Genomic DNA, 18,255 nt, shown 5'->3' with positions numbered 1-18,255 from the left:
TGAAATTGAAATGAGTTTGTTACTCGCGTTACTCTCTTTTGTGACGCGAAGCGGAGGGCCGGCAAATAGTAAGTAAATAGCTGCCTGTCAGCACAAAATAGTTGTGGCCACCAAACGTTGTGTGTCACAGAATAGTCGCCGTACGTGCATGTAAAGAGCATCGCGTCGCTCATGACGAAAGACCGCAGGCACTGAGCACTGAGTGCTCGATCCAATATACCACACTGCAGGCGCCGCTCCACGCAAACGACCACGGCTCCACTTTACACGGACTGCAGTGCAGCCAATAAACCGGGCAGAGGTGAATAGATTGATTGCTCGGTATGTTGAAGATGAGATGCATCCTGTCAACTGTCGAGTCAGTTGCCTTCAGGCAAATGCCTGAAACAGTTATTTTGTATTAAGTTAAGTATTAAAAAGGACTTTTGTACTATTGCTTGATTTGAAGGCCTGTTGCCCTGTTGATTACAATAAAATAGGTCTAAAAAATATGTTTATTGTGCTTGACTGTTCAGTACTATTTATATTCATTACATTTAAAAAGCAGACAAAAGTAACTTAAAAGTTACTTTCCAGAGTAACTAATTACTTTTGATACACAGTAACTGGTAAGTAATTCAATTACCTTTAAAAGAAGTAACTAGTAACTGTAACTAAATACTCATTTTCAGTAACTTGCCCAACACTGAGGCTGACTAATATCTTACTGAGCCTGAAACGATTTTATCGATAGTTTATACTTCATAATATGAACAAATGTGAGCCCAGGTCGACACGTTGTGAACCTGAAATATCACTTTATAAGTCAGTAATGTTACAGAATAAATAAAGAAACTGACCTTGCTTTGCTCCTTTTGTTTAGCGGTAAACGTTACATTTAATTGTGTTTTATGGAGCAGGAGGAAGCAGCATCAAGCTGAAGGAGAACGATGATACAGCTACTGTAGCTTGGACATATTCTGTAATATCTTACGGTTACAGTTAAAATAGCTTGTATCCTATGCAACAGAAAAATAAGAAGTCCTTGCATACAAGTTAATAAATGTGCTGTTTTTTATTGACAGTATTGATGGTATCTCCCCTGCCTTGAGATTGCATGATTACTTAACTGATTTAATTTGAATTTAAAACAACTGAAATATGACATGCTCCAGAGGAGAAGCATATGTTACCTAAATTTAATAAAATAAGAAGATTATCTTCTTAACTCTTAACTTTTAAGGCTTTTACTGTCAAGCGCAGCAGGTTGCTAGGCAACGGGAGCAGTGGAGTTAAAGCTGATGATGCAGGCAGGAAGTCCCCCCGTAGACCGTCCCATTTCATAGACCCCTCGGTTCAGCCTATGCGGTTGTTGGAGGACGAGACCAGGTAGACCAGAAGGCTGGTGAGGGCTGGAGGCTACAAGGATGCAGCCTGGCGACACTTGAGACACAGCTAGTGTGTGTGATTGCATGGCACAGAAAATGACGGTGCACCATCAGCACGCACCTGTTCGGACGGAGCCCCCGCCCTACATCCGACCATGTCTTTTTTACTGGTCTGGCCCACTTGAGATCAAATTGAGTTTCACACCCCTGGCCTACAGCCTCAAAGGTTGTCTTGAAAAATATACCAAGTTTGAACTTTTCACCAGTTACTCTACACAACACAATTCAGCCAATGCTAATAGCACAGAAGAACAATGCAGTTAGCGTCGCCAGTGGACAATGTGGTTTACTGAAACTACATTCTCATGCATGAAAACCAGACGTGCTGCAGTCACCCGATGAGAAGTGAAAAATCCCTTGTCTTGCCATCAGAGTGAGACCTCCTCACTTTCCCTCCTTTCCCGTGACGCTGAAGGAGCCAGTCGCCGCCAGTCCGTCCCATTCTCTACACGCCGCATACAACGGGAGATACATATATCTCACAGAGGGCACAACACACACAGCCGAATACCCCACAGCACCGGAACTGTGGATTTAAGCTGAGGCAAAACGGGCGAGTTGAGGCCGTCGGTGTCGCCTGCAACGGGGAACCGCTCCAGACTGCTGCTCATTGAACAAGGTAACCAAGCCACGATAATACGCATGATAACCAGATCCCGATCACGGTGACCACCAGCTGTTGTGGTCAATACAAGAAGCGCGCCAGGGGTTACAGTCGGTGGGCGACTGCGGTCATGTGGACCCCATTTGAAAATGAAATGCACGTCTATTTGAGGCGTTACGGTAAAGGGGCTTGTACAGCACAAAAGCCACTAAACGCTATTTCCATATCTTTGAAGTGTCATATCCCTATCTTTGAACTGTCTTTATAGATCTATAAAGGTTGACCTCCTCTATGCCCCTCTGTATTTGCATGACATATTACGCTACAGTTTATGAGAAAATTTGTCGGCAGAAATGACATGTGTATAGTCAGAAATACATTTTGTCATATCTTATTTTTGGCAGAGGTGGAAAGAAAATGAAAATTTGTACTGAAGTACAAGTACTGTTCCATTGCTTAAATTGTACTCAATTACAAGTAGAAGTACTAGTGTTAAAAAATACTTAAGTAAAAGTACAAAGTAGTCAGAGTCCATATTACTTTTTAACCGATGGATGTTTTATTGCATCGTCAATAGCAGACATTCGATATATAAAATTTAAATTCAAAGCACATTTCTTAGACGAACAATATAGAAAAATTACAGGCAATTTTACGGTGGCCGACACGTGCAAACGCGTTGTAAAAGGCAAGACAAATCCAACAGTGAAAGAGAAAAATGCGGCAATCAGAACAACAACCGGAGCACAAGCGACGCAAACTTCATAACGCATGCAAGAGAGAAACGCTGCAAGTTCATTCAAAACACAACGGAAGTTCGCCAGGCCGCTAGGGGGTCTCGACCTGTGGGATAGTGGATGGACTATGGGAGATTGACCATAGTAACGATGGAGAAGAGAGTTAATGTTCTTTATGTCTTTTTTAAACACTTGGCCGCAATCATAATCATCATTCTTTCCTTTCATAACTTTCTTCCCCTTCCATTTCTGTCTCAAATTCTCACTTCACTCTTTACACCGCTGTGTATTTTACCTCCAGAAACATCTGCCTGCTGCAGCAGCGAGTTGGCCTTTGCTTATATTACGTCTTAGAATAATTGGCGCGATCTGACAACCAATAACGATTTGCATTGAAAAAAAAAAATCTGACGGTTTGAATATTATTTTAAATTGTGGGCATACTCAATAGCGACTTAAGTGTATTTAAGCTATGTGTGTCTGTTGTCACTTGTGGCGTCATTGCTAATTGTTGGTTGTCCGAAGTCGATGTCCATGTCCATGTTGCAGTTTCCTAACCATGTTTTTGCCTTTTTGGAGTTTTGATTTTTGGGAGTTTTGACTATTAAAGTCCTTTTTTGTTTCCCGAAAAACTCTGCGTCTGAGTCCTACCTTCCCTCTCCCCTCGCACGGACCCCGCTCTTGACAATGTGCAATATATATCTGTACTGTGTTTGAGAATAAACATAATTTACAAAAGAAAAAGTATGAATGCAGTTCTGCTACTATTGCTCTGAAATATACTGCTGAGATAGTCCAGGACAAATTACGGGCTGTATACATCCACATGGAAAATACAAAAATAAACTTTTATAGTTTAAACCAAAAGGGTATGTTGTCTAATCTATAATTGAATTCACGCTGGGCGACAATTCATTTGATTTCATCCACTTCACGTGACATTTAATTACTTAAAATTTCACATTACAGCCTGGCTCTACAACAAGCAAAAATAATTCACTGCATTATTGATGAAAACTCTTATTTATGAGCAAGATTTTAAAACTATTGTTACCCCATTTTTGCGCTAAAACATTTCTCCAAACATTTCTCCAAACATTTCTTTGCAAATGTTTCGATCAGAGAAGTTTGTTTTTCTGGTGGTGTACACATGAATCATGTTTGAAATTGACATGTAATACATGCGCTTACCTAATTTGATGCATCTCCTTCAAAAGTACTGTAGACTGCTTCGTCAAAATCACACACGATAACTAAATGTAAGACTCTAAATGTGTGTGCCACATTTGGTTCTGTTTCAAGCATTTGGAGCCCCCCCCCCCTAAATATTTGCAAAGAAAGATGTTTGGAGAGCATTAAATGGGGTAACAATAGTTTTAAAATCAATGAGTATGCCCACAGATTTTTTTTTTTTTTTCAATGCAAATCGTTATTGGCCGTCAGATCGCGCCAATTATTCTAAGACGTAATATAAGCAAAGGCCAAATCGCTGCTGCAGCAGGCAGATGTTTCTGGAGGTAAAATACACAGCGGTGTAAAGAGTGGACTGAGAATTTGAGAAAGAAGCCAAAATGGAGACAGAAGTGACCATGGAAAATAATGAACAAAAGACTGAGGACGACTGCCTGTGGCCGTACCTGGAGTTACCGATTTCCCATACTTCATCCACTATCCCACCCCAGTTTGTACGGCAGCAGAGTGACATGAACGGGCTGATAGAACTACGACTACCAGCTGCAATACTCTGTAAGTATGTGTGTTTCAATGAAGCACACCGGGAACTATAACCAGTTGTTTTACTTGTGCTGCCCACTCAATACTGGAAACACCGTTCTTTTTTGTAAGCTAGTTAGCGTTAGCGCAGGTAGTTTGCTAGTTAGCATGCTAGCGTTCAGCATGATGACCTGGACTAAAAGTAAACATCCCTGAATATTTTTTGTGTGTTTGGTGTTGCTAATGCGTTAGGTTGTACCCATAACATATTATTGCCTTTCCCATTTCATATTGAAAATACACGTTTTTAAAGCAATGGGGAAGGGCTGAATTCAACAAGTTGTGGTCTGTAAATAGAGGCCCAAATAATGTAAGTTACTGCATGCTTAAAGCACGATACTGTAATATACCTGGAAATGTTACTCCAGAAATAAGTAGCAGATGAATTGTTACCTTGTTTATAATGTTATAAGTAAACAATATTAAGACTTAAAGATGGAGTGAGCTTAAAGCCAAAATCAATCGCTGTAGCTACTTTGATGACTGCAACTGATGACCCGAAGGATCTTTTACACACAAGGGTTCTGAGAGATGAATGAGGCTCTAACACACCCTGCTGCTGTTATTATTATTATTAGTCACTTTATTATTACTGTCATCATGAACCCAAATGACCAACTTTGTCTTTTCCCTGAAGTCTTTTTGCTTGCAGTTTAACGAAATGCAGTTTAACATCCAACCAGAAGTGCAAAGTAGCAAAAAAGTATGTATGAGTACTCAAAAAGAGTGTGCATATGTAAAGTGTAATAAGTGAATAAATAGATATGTACAGTAAGAAATAGTTGTGCAATATGAAAAGTAAGAAATGGATATACAATAACAAGTGCAAATGTTCAGTGGCTGGAGGAGGGTGTGTGGCAGTCAAGCCAGGGTGGAGGGGGAAGTACAGTCACTGAGGGAGATGTGTGTGTGTGGAGGTGGGGGGCAGAGTTCAATAGAGTGACAGCCGCAGGGATGAAGCCGCAGGGATGGGGCTGTTCCATCACGTGACAAGTTGCCTCCTGGTTCCATCGGTCTTACCACCACAGCCCCCTGCACTCTCGCGGTCCTCTTGCTGTCATGCCTTACGCCGCCGCCAGTGTCGACATCGCTGTAATCGTCCCTGTAATCCATAACAACCAGCCGGTTATCAAAGACTAGCTCGTACCTCACCCTGTAATCCTGTACCAGAGCTTCAGCGCTTTCCAGCACCGCTGGTCGAACCAGTGCCACACTGCAAGCGTCCAAAAGCGTGGCGCAAATCTCCACCTTTCCGTGTACAACGTGAATGTCAAAACACTACTGGAGTCGGCCAACAGTAACGCACCCGCTACCATTCTTAACACAATGATGCCTGCTGAAAAGACGGTTGTAGATTACATTAATTTATTCATACTAATGTTTTGCAGTCCCGTCAGAGGTTTGAGGGTAAATTCCCACATGATCAACCGGCAAAATAACAGAATTAACGCTTCTGTGAAGTTGTATTGTGGAAAGGGAAGATGAAGGACGGCCGCTGAGAACGCTAAGCCGAATAAACTACTAAGGGTGGCTATATACTCCCAACCCTGGTCAGGCTTTATCCACCCCAATAAATAAATTGTTAACATCCACCCCGCAGGCACAGTAATTCCTCTATATCCCCTCTAAAGGTTTACCCCCACATAAAATCCACACAGAACTGCCGCTCTCAACAAGGCAGATCCTCTTCTGTTAAATACCCACAATACACACACACACACACAAGTTGAGGTTAAAAGTTTGCTTACCAAACAGCGGGATATCTCATTAGTGACGGAAGAAAAAAATCTCCCGCCTTGTCACTCATCCTTTCCCTATTGTCGCCCCCCTGGCCATGCTAAATTATAACGGAAGGGTCAGCAAAGACCATGATTAACTGGAGCGTTTAATGAAAGTTCCTTCTATCACCTGGAACAGTATTTCATGAAATTGCACCTAGTAAGTAATCCTAATCTTCATCAGTGGAAAGAGGCTCTCTCGATTTGCATGAGGGTGTACATTAATCTTCGAATCCCCCTTCTGCTAGGCCTCTGATCTCTGCAGATCTAGGTCTAACGGGATATAGACTGGCCCAATCCCACCTTCAACTATGGACCTGGTCACAAAAAGACCCCACTGGGTGCTCGATGGTTGCATAAAATCGGTCAAACTGACTATTCTGAATCCCAGGGCGCAGTGTACCCTCCCAAGAGACAAAAACAGATGGCAGCTGTTTTCTGACTCATGTGCCATTCTGATCAGGAACCCGGTTCAAGGCCCCGTGCCTGCTGTAATTGGGTTTCCACAGTATCTCCTCTATAAGGGCGAGCCTCCCTCTACCCTTGGATTATAGGCGGCCCCATTTCGGCAGCCTACCGAGGTCGACATTGACACAGTAGGGAGCCACAGACTGGTGTCCCTTTGCCAAAAAAAAAGGGGGGCTCCGCAATTGAGTCCTCCCGAGTGACCAAAAAGCCCCTGCAGGATACGTATCCTTGGCACTGGAGAACCTAGATGTGCCTTTTGAGCCCCCGACACAGATGTAGCCGAGATGGCTATTGACCAAAAAAGGTATTTCTCTCTCCTTGCTATCCCAACCGCTAGACCTACAGGGGAGCTGCATGCCCTGTTGGTGAGCAAATCACGTTTGAGGGTACCTCAGATGGTTCGGCCATTACTCTTGGGTGTTGGCTAACTACACACCTATCTCTAATCTTCCCTTCCTCTCTAACATCCTTGAGAAATCCGTTGCAAATCAATTATGTGACTTTCTACAAAACAATGCTTTGTTCGAGAATTTCCAGGCAGGATTTCGAGTGCATCATAGCACAGAAACAGCACTGGTGAAAATTACGAATCTACTTGCATCGGACCAAGGACTCATCTCTTTTCTTGTCTTGCTGGACCTCAGTGCCGCATTTGATACCATAGACCATTGTATCCTGTTGCAGAGACTAGAACATTTGATTGGTATCAAAGGAACTGCACTCAGCTGGTTTAAATCCTACTTATCGGATCGATCCCAGTTTGTGCTTGTAAACGGCGAATCCTCAAAATCACGGTGTCCCACAAGGTTCTGTACTTGGACCGATTTTGTTTACCCTCTATATGCTTCCTTTGGCCGATCAGGAAACACCGCATAAACTTCCACTGTTATGCAGACGATACTCAACTGTATCTGTCAAACCAGAAGAGACCAGCTAAATAGGCTGGTTGATGTGTGAGTGTGTCTGCACCATCTGGAGAGACGCCGCATTAGCCCTCAGTGTAATTCAATTCAATTAATTCTATTTTGTATAGCCCAAAATCAGAAATGACAAATTTGCCTCAGCGGGCTTTACAGTCTGTACACATGCGACATCCTCTGTCCTGAAACGCTCACATCGGCACAGGAAAATTCCCCAAAAAATTTAAAACCCTTCCATGGGGAAAAAAGGGAAGAAAACTTAGGGAGAACGACAGATCCCTTTCCCGGAATGGACAGACTACAATGGATGTTATGTGTACAGAATGAACAATGTAAAAGATGTATAATACATTCAATTCCTATAACAGAAATGATTCAAATAGTTGCAAGTAGCAAGCCAAGCGTACGGCATGACCACTGCAGGGGGAACCACCATCCACAGAAGCCTGTGGGGAGGGAAAGCACAAATACTTTAGGAAAAGGTAATGTTTGTTTATGATGACAGTAATAGTATGATTAAAATTTAAAATAATGATGATGATAGCAGCAGCAGGTGTCAGCAGGGCCATGGCAGGAGTCAGGACCAGGGTCCAGAAGGGACTACGATCTACGGAGACCTGCTAGGCGAGTAAGCACAAAACTATTTGGTAACACTCGAATGGGTGTTCATAAGACTGACATAACATTGTCATAATCATGACATGACAGCTGTCATAAATATCATTGAATACTTATGACAGTTGTCATTAAGTGTCATTCGGTAAGTTATGTCACTTTTGATGCAAAGGTGACATTGTTTGAGACGTCCTTGTTATGACAACTTGACATAAACCAAGACAACAAAACCTGTCATAAACATGCCATTGCAGACCTAACTGTCAAACTTAAGAAAAATGTTTGGCTTCATATCTTAGAGCGACATTAAACCGTCATATATGGATGGTGACATCCTGCAGTCACAAAACCATTACAATTGTGTCATAAATGTTGTCCTTTTCATTAATGTCGCTAAGTGTAACTAAACTGCTAAATGACTTTATAACTGTCACATTTCCCTCCTACAGTGATTTAATGATTTTAACTTTCAATTAAAGTGAACAATTAAGATGTCATTGTGTGTAATTACATAGTCAAACCAGTTTATAACAGTGTCATGACGGTTTTATTTGAATTCAAGTAAAGTGGAATGATTTGAATGTTTCGTTAAAATGTTACATTTAAGTGAATTACACTGTCAGATGATATAAATACCGTAACAAAAGCAACAGACAAGTCAAGAGATAGTGTTTTCTTTATGTATTTCAACACAAAACATTTTGTTGTGATGTTCATCCAAAGTGATAGTTTGTAAAACACAAGGAAGGATCTACTCAGGCGAGAACATATGAGTTTGACACGACATAGATGCATAAATGCCAGCAGACATTGTAGAGAGTGAGATTTTTTTTACTTGTTTTTTCATGGAAAAGTCTGCCCAACACACCATTGTAATGGCGTACAACCAACTAGTGGTGCCGCTCCATCATCTTCCAAAATTGCATAAAAATGTATTGTGTATGTATACAAATGAACTTTTTTTTAACAATTGTTTAAATGAAGTTTAAACAATTGTTTAACAAAATTTAAACAAGTGTGAACAAAATGAATATTCTTAAGTATATTTATACATTATTGGGAGGAGCTTTCCATTTTTTTTGCATGCTGAAGATACGAAGGACATCCTTATAGCGACAGATCACTCAATCTGTTGTGGTTACTTAAGAACACAACAGAAAAACAAACAAAATAGGTCATTTTTTCAGGCACGTATTGGCATTGATTTGGCACCTTATAGGTTTTGTAGTATTAGAAGATAAAGGATCCTACTTACTTTAGCATCCTTCTTCTAGGCTGGTTATATTAGACTTTCCTACCCGACTCTATGGCTAGGAATATCTGCCTTCACCAGCCTAGAAAGAGGATGCCCAGGAGGTAATGTCCTTTCTTACCTGCACCAAACATAACCAGCTTGGATAGAGGATGCACAGTGAACTCGGATGGTACAGTAAGTAGATTTATTTTCATATATTTTTCTGTTTTAGAGGTTAGATATATAACAAAACTGGAGAAGATCATAGAATAACTTAAGGATATCAAGCTATACAAGGCTGTAGAGATCTCAATCACTGATTTTCAGAATGATTACTAAAATATACCATTAGCAAGACATCAATATAATATTATCTTTGTCCATCCATCTTCAGCCGCTTGTCCGGGATCGGGTCGCGGGGGCAACAGCTCCAGCAGGGGACCCCAAACTTCCCTTTCCCGGGCCACATCTACCAGCACTGACTGGGAGATCCCAAGGCGTTCCCAGGCCAGTGCAGAGATATGATCTCTTCACCTAGTCCTGGGTCTTCCCCAGGGCCTCTTCCCAGCTGGCCGTGCCTGTAACACCTCCCTAGGGAGGCGCCATGGTGCATCCTCACCAGATGCCCAAACCACCTCAACTGGCTCCTTTCGACGCAAAGGAGCAGCGGCTCTACTCCGAGCTCCTTGCGACTGGCTGAGCTTCTCACCCTATCTCTAAGGGAGACGCCAGCCACTCTCCTGAGGAAACCAATTTCGGCCGCTTCTACCCGTGACCTAGTTCTTTCGGTCATGACCCATCCTTCATGACCATAGGTGAGGGTAGGAACGAAGCCTTGCCTTCCGGCTCAGCTCTCTTATCGTCACAATGGTGCGGTAAAGCAAATGCAATACCGTCCCCGCTGCTCCGATTCTCTGGTCAAACTCACACTCCATCTTCCCCTCACCCGTGAACAAGACCCCGAGGTACTTGAACTCCTTCACTTGGGGTAAGGACACATTCCCTATCTGGAGTAGGCATTCCATCGGTTTCGTGCTGAGAACCATGGCCTCAGATTTAAAGGTGTTAATCCTCATCCCAACCGCTTCACACTCGACTGCGAAATGCTCCAGTGAGAGTTGGAGGTCACAGACAGAAGATGCCATCAGGACATCATCTGCAAAAAGCAGCGATGAGATCCGCAGCCCCCCGAACTGTAGACCCTCCTCCCCCCGACTACGCCTCAATATCCTGTCCATGAAGACCAAAAACAAGATTGGTGACAACGCGCAGCCCTGGCGAAGGCCAACCCCCACCGGAAACGCCTTCGACTTACTGCCGAGCACCCGAACACAGCTCTCGCTTTGGGTGTACGAGGATTGGATGGCCCCAAGCAAGGACCCCCGTACTCCGGCAGCACCTCCCAGTTTCTCTCGGGGGACCCGGTCATACGAAACACATGTAGACTGGATGAGCATACTCCCAAGCCCCCTCCATGATCCTGGAAAGAGTAAAGAGCTGGTCTGTTTTCACGTCCAGGACGAAAACCGCATTGTTCCTCTTCAATCCTTGGTTCGACTATCGGCCGAACCCTCCTTTCCAGCACCTTGGAGTAGACTTTACACGGGAGGCTGAGTAGTGTGATACCACTGTAATTGGCACACACTCTCTGGTCCCCCTTTTTGAAGAGAGGTACCACCACCCCGGTCTGCCACTCTTTTGGCACTGTCCCAGACTTCTACATAATGTTGAAGAGGCGTGTCATCCAAGACAACCCCCCAACACCCATTGCTTTTAGCATCTCTGGACGGATCTCATCAATCCCCAGGGCTTTGCCACTGCGGAGTTGTTTGACTACCTCAGTGACCTCCACCAGGCCAATTGACGATGATCCCTCCTCCGCCTCCAGCTCCGCCTCTACCAAAGAGGGCATAGTAGTTGGGTTCAAGAGTTCCTCAAAGTGTTCCTTCCACCGCCTGATAACCTCCCCAGTCGCGGTCAACAGGGTCCGATCCTTACTGTACACAGCTTGGATGGTTCCCCGTTTCCCTCTCCTGAGGTGCCGGATGGTCTTCCAGAAGCACGTTGGTGCCGACTGAAAGTCCTTCTCCAAAGTTACCCCGAACTCCTCCCATACTCGCTACTTTGCCTCCATCACGGCAGAGGCTGCTGCCCTTCGCGCCTGTTGGTACAATGCAACTGCCTCTGGAGTCCCACCGGATATCATAACCCAGAAGGCCAACTTCTTCAGTCGGACGGGTTCCCTGACCACCGGTGTCCACCATAGGGTTCGAGGGTTACCGCCCCTTGATGTACCTAAGACCTTGAGGCCACAACTCACTGCCGCGGCTTCAGCAATGGAGGTTTTGAACATACACCACGGATCAATGTCCCCTACCTCCACAGGAATGTGAGCGAAGCTCCGCCGGAGGTGTGAGATGAACGTCTTTTGGACCGGGGCCTCCTCCAGACGTTCCCAGTTCACCCGCACTACACGCTTGGGTTTACCGGGTCTGTCCAGAGTCTTCCCCCATCCTCTGACCCAGCTCACAACCAGATGGTGATCAGTTGCAGCTCTGCCCCTCTTTACCCGAGTGTCCAGAACATGCGCCCTCAGATCAGACGATACGATTACAAAATTGATCATTGATCTTTGGCCTCGGGTGCTCTGGTACCACGTACACTTATGAACATCCTTATGTTCGAACATGGTAATTGTTACGGATAATCCGTGACTAGCACAGAAGTCCAGTAACAAACAACCGCTGGGGTTCAGATCAGGGAGGCCATTCCTCCCAATCACGTCTCTCCAGTTATCTCCATCGTCGCCCACGTGTGCATTGACGTCTCCCAGTGGGACTATGGAGTCCCCTAGTGGAGCCCCTTGCCGGACTCCATTCAGGGTCTCCAAAAAGGCTGAATACTCTGAGCTGCTGTTTGGTGCATATGCACAGACAACAGTCAGAGTTTTCCCCCCCACCACCCGAAGGCGTAGGGAGGCGACCCTTTTGTCCACCAGGGTAAACTCCAATGTAGCAACACTCAGCCGGGGACTTATGAGTATCCCCACACCCGCCTGGCGCCTCACACCATGGGCCACTCCGGAGTAGAATAGAGTCCATCCCCTATCCAGGAGTGTGGTTCCAGAGCCTAGGCTGTGCGTAGAGGTAAGCCCCACCAGATCTAATTGGTAACGCTCCACCTCCCGCACAAGCTCCGGCTCCTTCCCCCCCAGAGAGGTTACGTTCCACGTCCCCAGAGCCAGCATCTGCCGCCCAGGTCTGCTCCGTCTAGACCCCCCACTGTCAGCAGCGCACCCAAACCCATCGGTTTCCCCCCACAGGTGGTGAGTCCATGGCGCGTCACTCCTTCGGGCTGCTCCACGGCAAGCCCGGTCACCAAGGCTCCAAATGAGGGCCCCGGGCTTCCTCCGGGCCGGGTAACGCCTTCCCTCTTCCGTTTTTTCATAGGGTCTTTTGAACAAGTCACGCTTGATTGTACTTTGGTTATATTCCCAGAGCAATTTACTGGCAGGAAAGGCCAGAGCAATTTTTTTAGCAGCAGCAGTAACAGTGAGTGAAACATCTGTGTGTGTGTGTCTGTCTGTTAACATGTTAGTAGAGCATTAGCTGTAGCATACAGTGAGTGATGGCTCTACTCTATCTCAGTGCATAACATTTCTTTCTACACAGCTATGCCATCACCAGAGACTTATCAGGTCATATCGGAAACATTTTGGCTGGTAACATTTCGTCATAGGTCATATTAGACGCCATGTCAGACCCAGAACATCCATCCTGAGTGATGAATGGCATGCCTACAAAGGTCAACTTGCCCAGTATGGGTGTGATCAGTATTCTTTCTGCCATAAAAGCAACTTTGTGGACCGGGAGACTGGTGCTCATACTCAGCATATTGAGCGTGCATGGCAAAGCTACAAGCTGGGATACAAGCTGGAAGTATGGCGTCACAGAGGGAATCGTACTCCTGAATCACTCAAGCTTCATCTTAAGATGATAGAGTGACACCACTGGTTGGGTGTACACCATTACAATGGTGTGTTGGGAAGACTTTTCCATGATGTGAAAAAACAAGTAAAAAAAAAATCTTACTCTCTACAATGTCTGCTGGCATTTATGCATCTATGTCGTGTCAAACTCATTATATATTCTCTCCTGAGCAGATCCTTGCTAAAACAGGGTTTTACAAACTGTCACTTTGGATGAACATCACAACAAAATGTTTTGTGTTGAAATACATAAAGGAAACACTATCTCTTGACTTGTCTGTTGCTTTTGTTAAGGTATTTATATCTGACAGTGTAATTCACTTAAATTTAACACGACATTTTAACGAAAGATTCCAATCGTTTCCAAGAGTACCAAACAAAGATGCGGACGCTGGCCAGGGAAACCAGCGACCCCCGGCAGGCAGCAACTATGCGCTTTTATACCGCTGGAACCCCCAGCTGCTCTCGATCAGGTTGATGGAATCACCTCGGAGAAACAGACAATGACGTCACAGACATGGACCAATAGGCAGGGCCGTCACAATATCTTAGTTAAAATAGGTTAAACTCATTAAATCACGGTAGGAGGGAAATGTGACAGTTATAAAGTCATTTAGCGGTGTAGTTACACTTAACAACATGTTAATGAAAAGGACAACATTTATGACACAATTGTAATGGTTTTGTGACAGCGAATGTCAAAACCATCCATATATGACGGTTTAATGTCGCTCTAAGATATGAAGCCAAACGTTTTTCTTAAGTTTGACAGGTCTGCTATGGCATGTTTATGACAGGTTTTGTTGTCTTAGTTTATATCAAGTTGTCATAACAAGGACATCTCAAAAAATGTCACCTTTGCATCAAAAGTGACATAACTTACCAAATGACACTTAACGACAACTGTCATAAGTATTCATTGATATTTAAGACAATGTTATGTCAGTCTTATGAACACCCATTCAAGTAAAGTGATAACTACCTTTCTTTATTTGTCTTATCGTTTTCACTTAATATCTTTTCTGGACATGAAAATGCTTTTATCACCCAACAACGTGGTCTTGACTGGCTTGATTTTGTAAGTAAAGAAGTGTGTTTTTGTGACATAAAGAATATATTCAACACGATACGGGGGAGTCATTCATATCGAATCTCAGCCTTGTCGGCGATCGGACACGAAATTAATCGTTTTCCGATTATGGCCCAGTGACTGCAGTGTCGTACGACGGAATTTGGACAGACACGTTTCTCTTGTCGTGCCAGGTACGGGCCGATGCTGGCCCCGGTTATTTTCGATTATGGCACAGTGACGGCAGTGTTTTCACGTACTTTTGCCTATAGAGCATTTTTTATTATAAGTTATATTTCTGTGACTCATGACACGGTTTCTTTCCATAAATAATTTAGGATGTACCACTTAATCAAGTTCATCATCAACAAAACCGTAGCAGTTGTGTCACACAGCTGGTAAAATATTGGTGACTGCCTTTGGCCTTGTTACAAGGGGGGCGAAAGAGAAGACAGGGCGTTTAAAAAATGCTACGGAATTTGCCTTTGACTCGAGTCAATACATCATACAATATGCTAATTATCCCAATATTCTTTTGCAGTTTTTAAGGAAAAATGTACCTGTTTCATTTAAGTGGTTGTCTGTTATTTTGACTTCCTTTTTTAGGTTAGGAGGCAAGACAAAGGATAACAAAATATATGTTTTGCAACACATCCGGTTAGGATGTTTGCATCCATGATTTAATGTCAGTGAGGCAATCGGTCAGAGTGGAGTGAGTAGCAGTTATGTTTCTTTGTTGAGAGCTGGACATCAGCGTAACAATGAAAGAGCAGACCATGTTGACGTATGATGTGACCAAGAGGATGAACAGAACCAAGCACTGAAGCCTGGCGGACGCCTTGAGACAAAGGAGCGGTGGAGGAGGTGCAGATGTTAATGCTGATGTTGTCGGTTTGTTGGATATGATTTGTGCCAGGGGAGAGCAGTTCCAGTAATGACAATAATAACCCTGTACTGCTGTGATGTTGCTGCTCTTCCTCTTCCTCTTCTCCTTCTACAAATTATTATTATTGTCTCTTTTGGAAGGTTATTCTTTTGTTTCAGTTTTAGTTTATTTAATTTAATAATTTAATATATCTTATTATATTGTATATAATGTGTATCTTTTTATTCTATTTTCTTCCCTGTACATGCTGCTGTGATACCAAAATTTCCCTCTTGAGGGATCACTATATCACTATACCTCTCTGGGAACCGTCTCCTTATCGTGGTGGAGAGGTTTGTGTGTCCCTATGACCCTGAGGGCTGTGTTGTCGGGAGCCTTGTGCTCCTGGTAGGGTTACCCTTGGCAAAGTGGTCTCAGGCGAGGGGCCAGACTAAGAATGGTTCAAAAAGACCCCATGAAAAAACGGAAGAGGGAAGGAGTTACCCGGCCCGGAGGAAGCCCGGGGCCCCCATTTGGAGCCAGGCCCAGATGGAGGGCCCGACAGCGAGCGTCTCGTGGCCGGGTTTACCGCGGAGCCCGGCCGGGCACAGCCCGAAGGAGTGACGCGGCAGCCCAAGACTCTACTCCCCATGGGCTCACCACCTGTGGAGGAAACCGATGGGGTCGGGTGCGCTGCTACAAGGGTGGCAGTGACAGTGGGGGGTCTAGACGGAACAGAACTGGGCGGCAGATGCTGGCTCTGGGGACGTGGAACGTAACCTCTCTGGGGGGAAAGGAGCCGGAGCTTGTGCGGGAGGTGGAGCGTTATCAGTTGGATCTGGTGGGGCTTACCTCTACCCACAGCCTCGGCTCTGGAACCACACTCCTGGATAGGGGGTGGACTCTATTCTACTCCGGAGTGGCCCATGGTGTGAGGCGCCAGGCAGGTGTGGGGATAAGTCCCCGGCTGAGTGCTGCTACATTGGAGTTTACCCCGGTGGACAAAAGGGTCGCTTCCCTACGCCTTCGGGTGGTGGGGGGGAAAACTCTGGTAAAGAGAGGGGCAGAGCTGTCAACTGATCACCATCTGGTTGTGAGCTGGGTCAGAGGATAGGGAAAGACTCTGGACAGACCCGGTAAACCCAAGCGTGTAGTGAGGGTGAACTTGGAACGTCTGGAGGAGGCCCCGGTCCAAAAGATTTTTAACTCACACCTCCGGCGGAGCTTCTCTCACATTCCTGTGGAGGTAGGGGACATTGAACCAAAGTGGTGTATGTTCAAAACCTCCATTGCTGAAGCTGCGGCAGTGAGTTGTGGCCTCAAGGTCTCAGGTGCATCAAGGGGCGGTAACCCTCGAACCCCGTGGTGGACACCGGTGGTCAGGGAAGCCGTCCGACTGAAGAAGGAGGCCTTCCGGGTTATGATATCTGGTGGGACTCCAGAGTCAGTTGCAGTGTACCGACAGGCTCGAAGGGCAGCAGCCTCTGCCGTGATGGAGGCAAAGCAGCGAGTATGGGAGGAGTTCGGGGTAACTTTGGAGAAGGACTTTCGGTCGGCACCAAAGTGCTTCTGGAAGACCATTCGGCACCTCAGGAGGGAGAAACGGGGAACCATCCAAGCTGTGTACAGTAAGGATGGGACCCTGTTGACCGCGACTGAGGAGGTTATCGGGCGGTGGAAGGAACACTTTGAGGAACTCCTGAACCCAACTACTACGCCCTCTTTGGTAGAGGCGGAGATGGAGGCGGAGGAGGGATCATCGTCAATTGGCCTGGTGGAGGTCACTGAGGTAGTCAAACAACTCAGCAGTGGCAAAGCCCCGGGGATTGATGAGATCCGTCCAGAGATGCTAAAAGCAATGGGTGTTGGGATCTTGTCTTGGATGACACGCCTCTTCAACATTGCATGGAAGTCTGGGACAGTGCCAAAAAAGTGGCAGACCGGGGTGGTGGTACCCCTCTTCAAAAAGGGGGACCAGAGAGTGTGTGCCAATTACAGGGGTATCATAACTACTCAGCCTCCCGGGTAAAGTCTACTCTAAGGTGCTGGAAAGGAGGGTTCAGCCGATAGTCGAACCAAGGATTGAAGAAGAACAATGCGGTTTTCGTCCTGGTCGTGGAACAACGGACCAGCTCTTCACTCGTTCCAGGATCATAGAGAAAGCTTGGGGAAGCTTGGAGAAGGCGTATGATCGGGTCCCCCGAAAGATACTGTGGGAGGTGCTGCGGGAGTACGGGGTGAGGGGGTCCTTGCTTGGGGCCATCCAATCCTTGTACGCCCAAAGAGAGAGCTGTGTTTGGGTGCTCGGCAGTAAGTCGAAGGCGTTTCCGGTGGGGGTTGGCCTTCGCCAGGGCTGCGCGTTGTCACCAATCTTGTTTGTGGTCTTCACGGACAGGATATCGAGGCGTAGTCGGGGGGAGGAGGGTCTACAGTTCGGGGGGCTATGGATCTCATCGCTGCTTTTTGCAGATGATGTGGTCCTGATGGCATCTTCCGTCTGTGACCTCCAACTCTCACTGGAGCGTTTCGCAGTCGAGTGTGAAGCGGTCGGGATGAGGATTAGCACCTCTAAATCTGAGGCCATGGTTCTCAGCAGGAAACCGATGGATTGCCTACTCCAGGTAGGGAATGTGTCCTTACCCCAAGTGAAGGAGTTCAAGTACCTCGGGGTCTTGTTCACGAGTGAGGGGAAGATGGAGTGAGTTTGGCCGGAGAATCGGAGCAGCAGGGGCGGTATTGCACTCGCTTTACCGCACCGTTGTGACAAAAAGAGAGCT

At 45.6% G+C, this 18,255-nt stretch overlaps 1 protein-coding gene across 1 annotated transcript in view; it reads left to right on the top strand.

The window, feature by feature from the left end:
* The first annotated feature begins 1,820 nt into the window (after positions 1 to 1,820).
* LOC120827230 (junction plakoglobin a) overlaps positions 1,821 to 18,255 on the top strand; it is a 127,195-nt gene continuing 110,760 nt past the window's right edge. The window contains exon 1 of the mRNA XM_078084375.1: positions 1,821 to 2,046. The gene's annotated coding sequence lies outside the window, so the exon portion shown is untranslated. The remainder of the gene's footprint in view (positions 2,047 to 18,255) is intronic.

Source organism: Gasterosteus aculeatus, chromosome 11 (assembly GCF_964276395.1).
Source record: "Gasterosteus aculeatus chromosome 11, fGasAcu3.hap1.1, whole genome shotgun sequence".
In the NCBI taxonomy this organism is placed as follows: domain Eukaryota; kingdom Metazoa; phylum Chordata; class Actinopteri; order Perciformes; family Gasterosteidae; genus Gasterosteus; species Gasterosteus aculeatus.
This window is presented reverse-complemented; position numbering and strand designations above follow the sequence as displayed.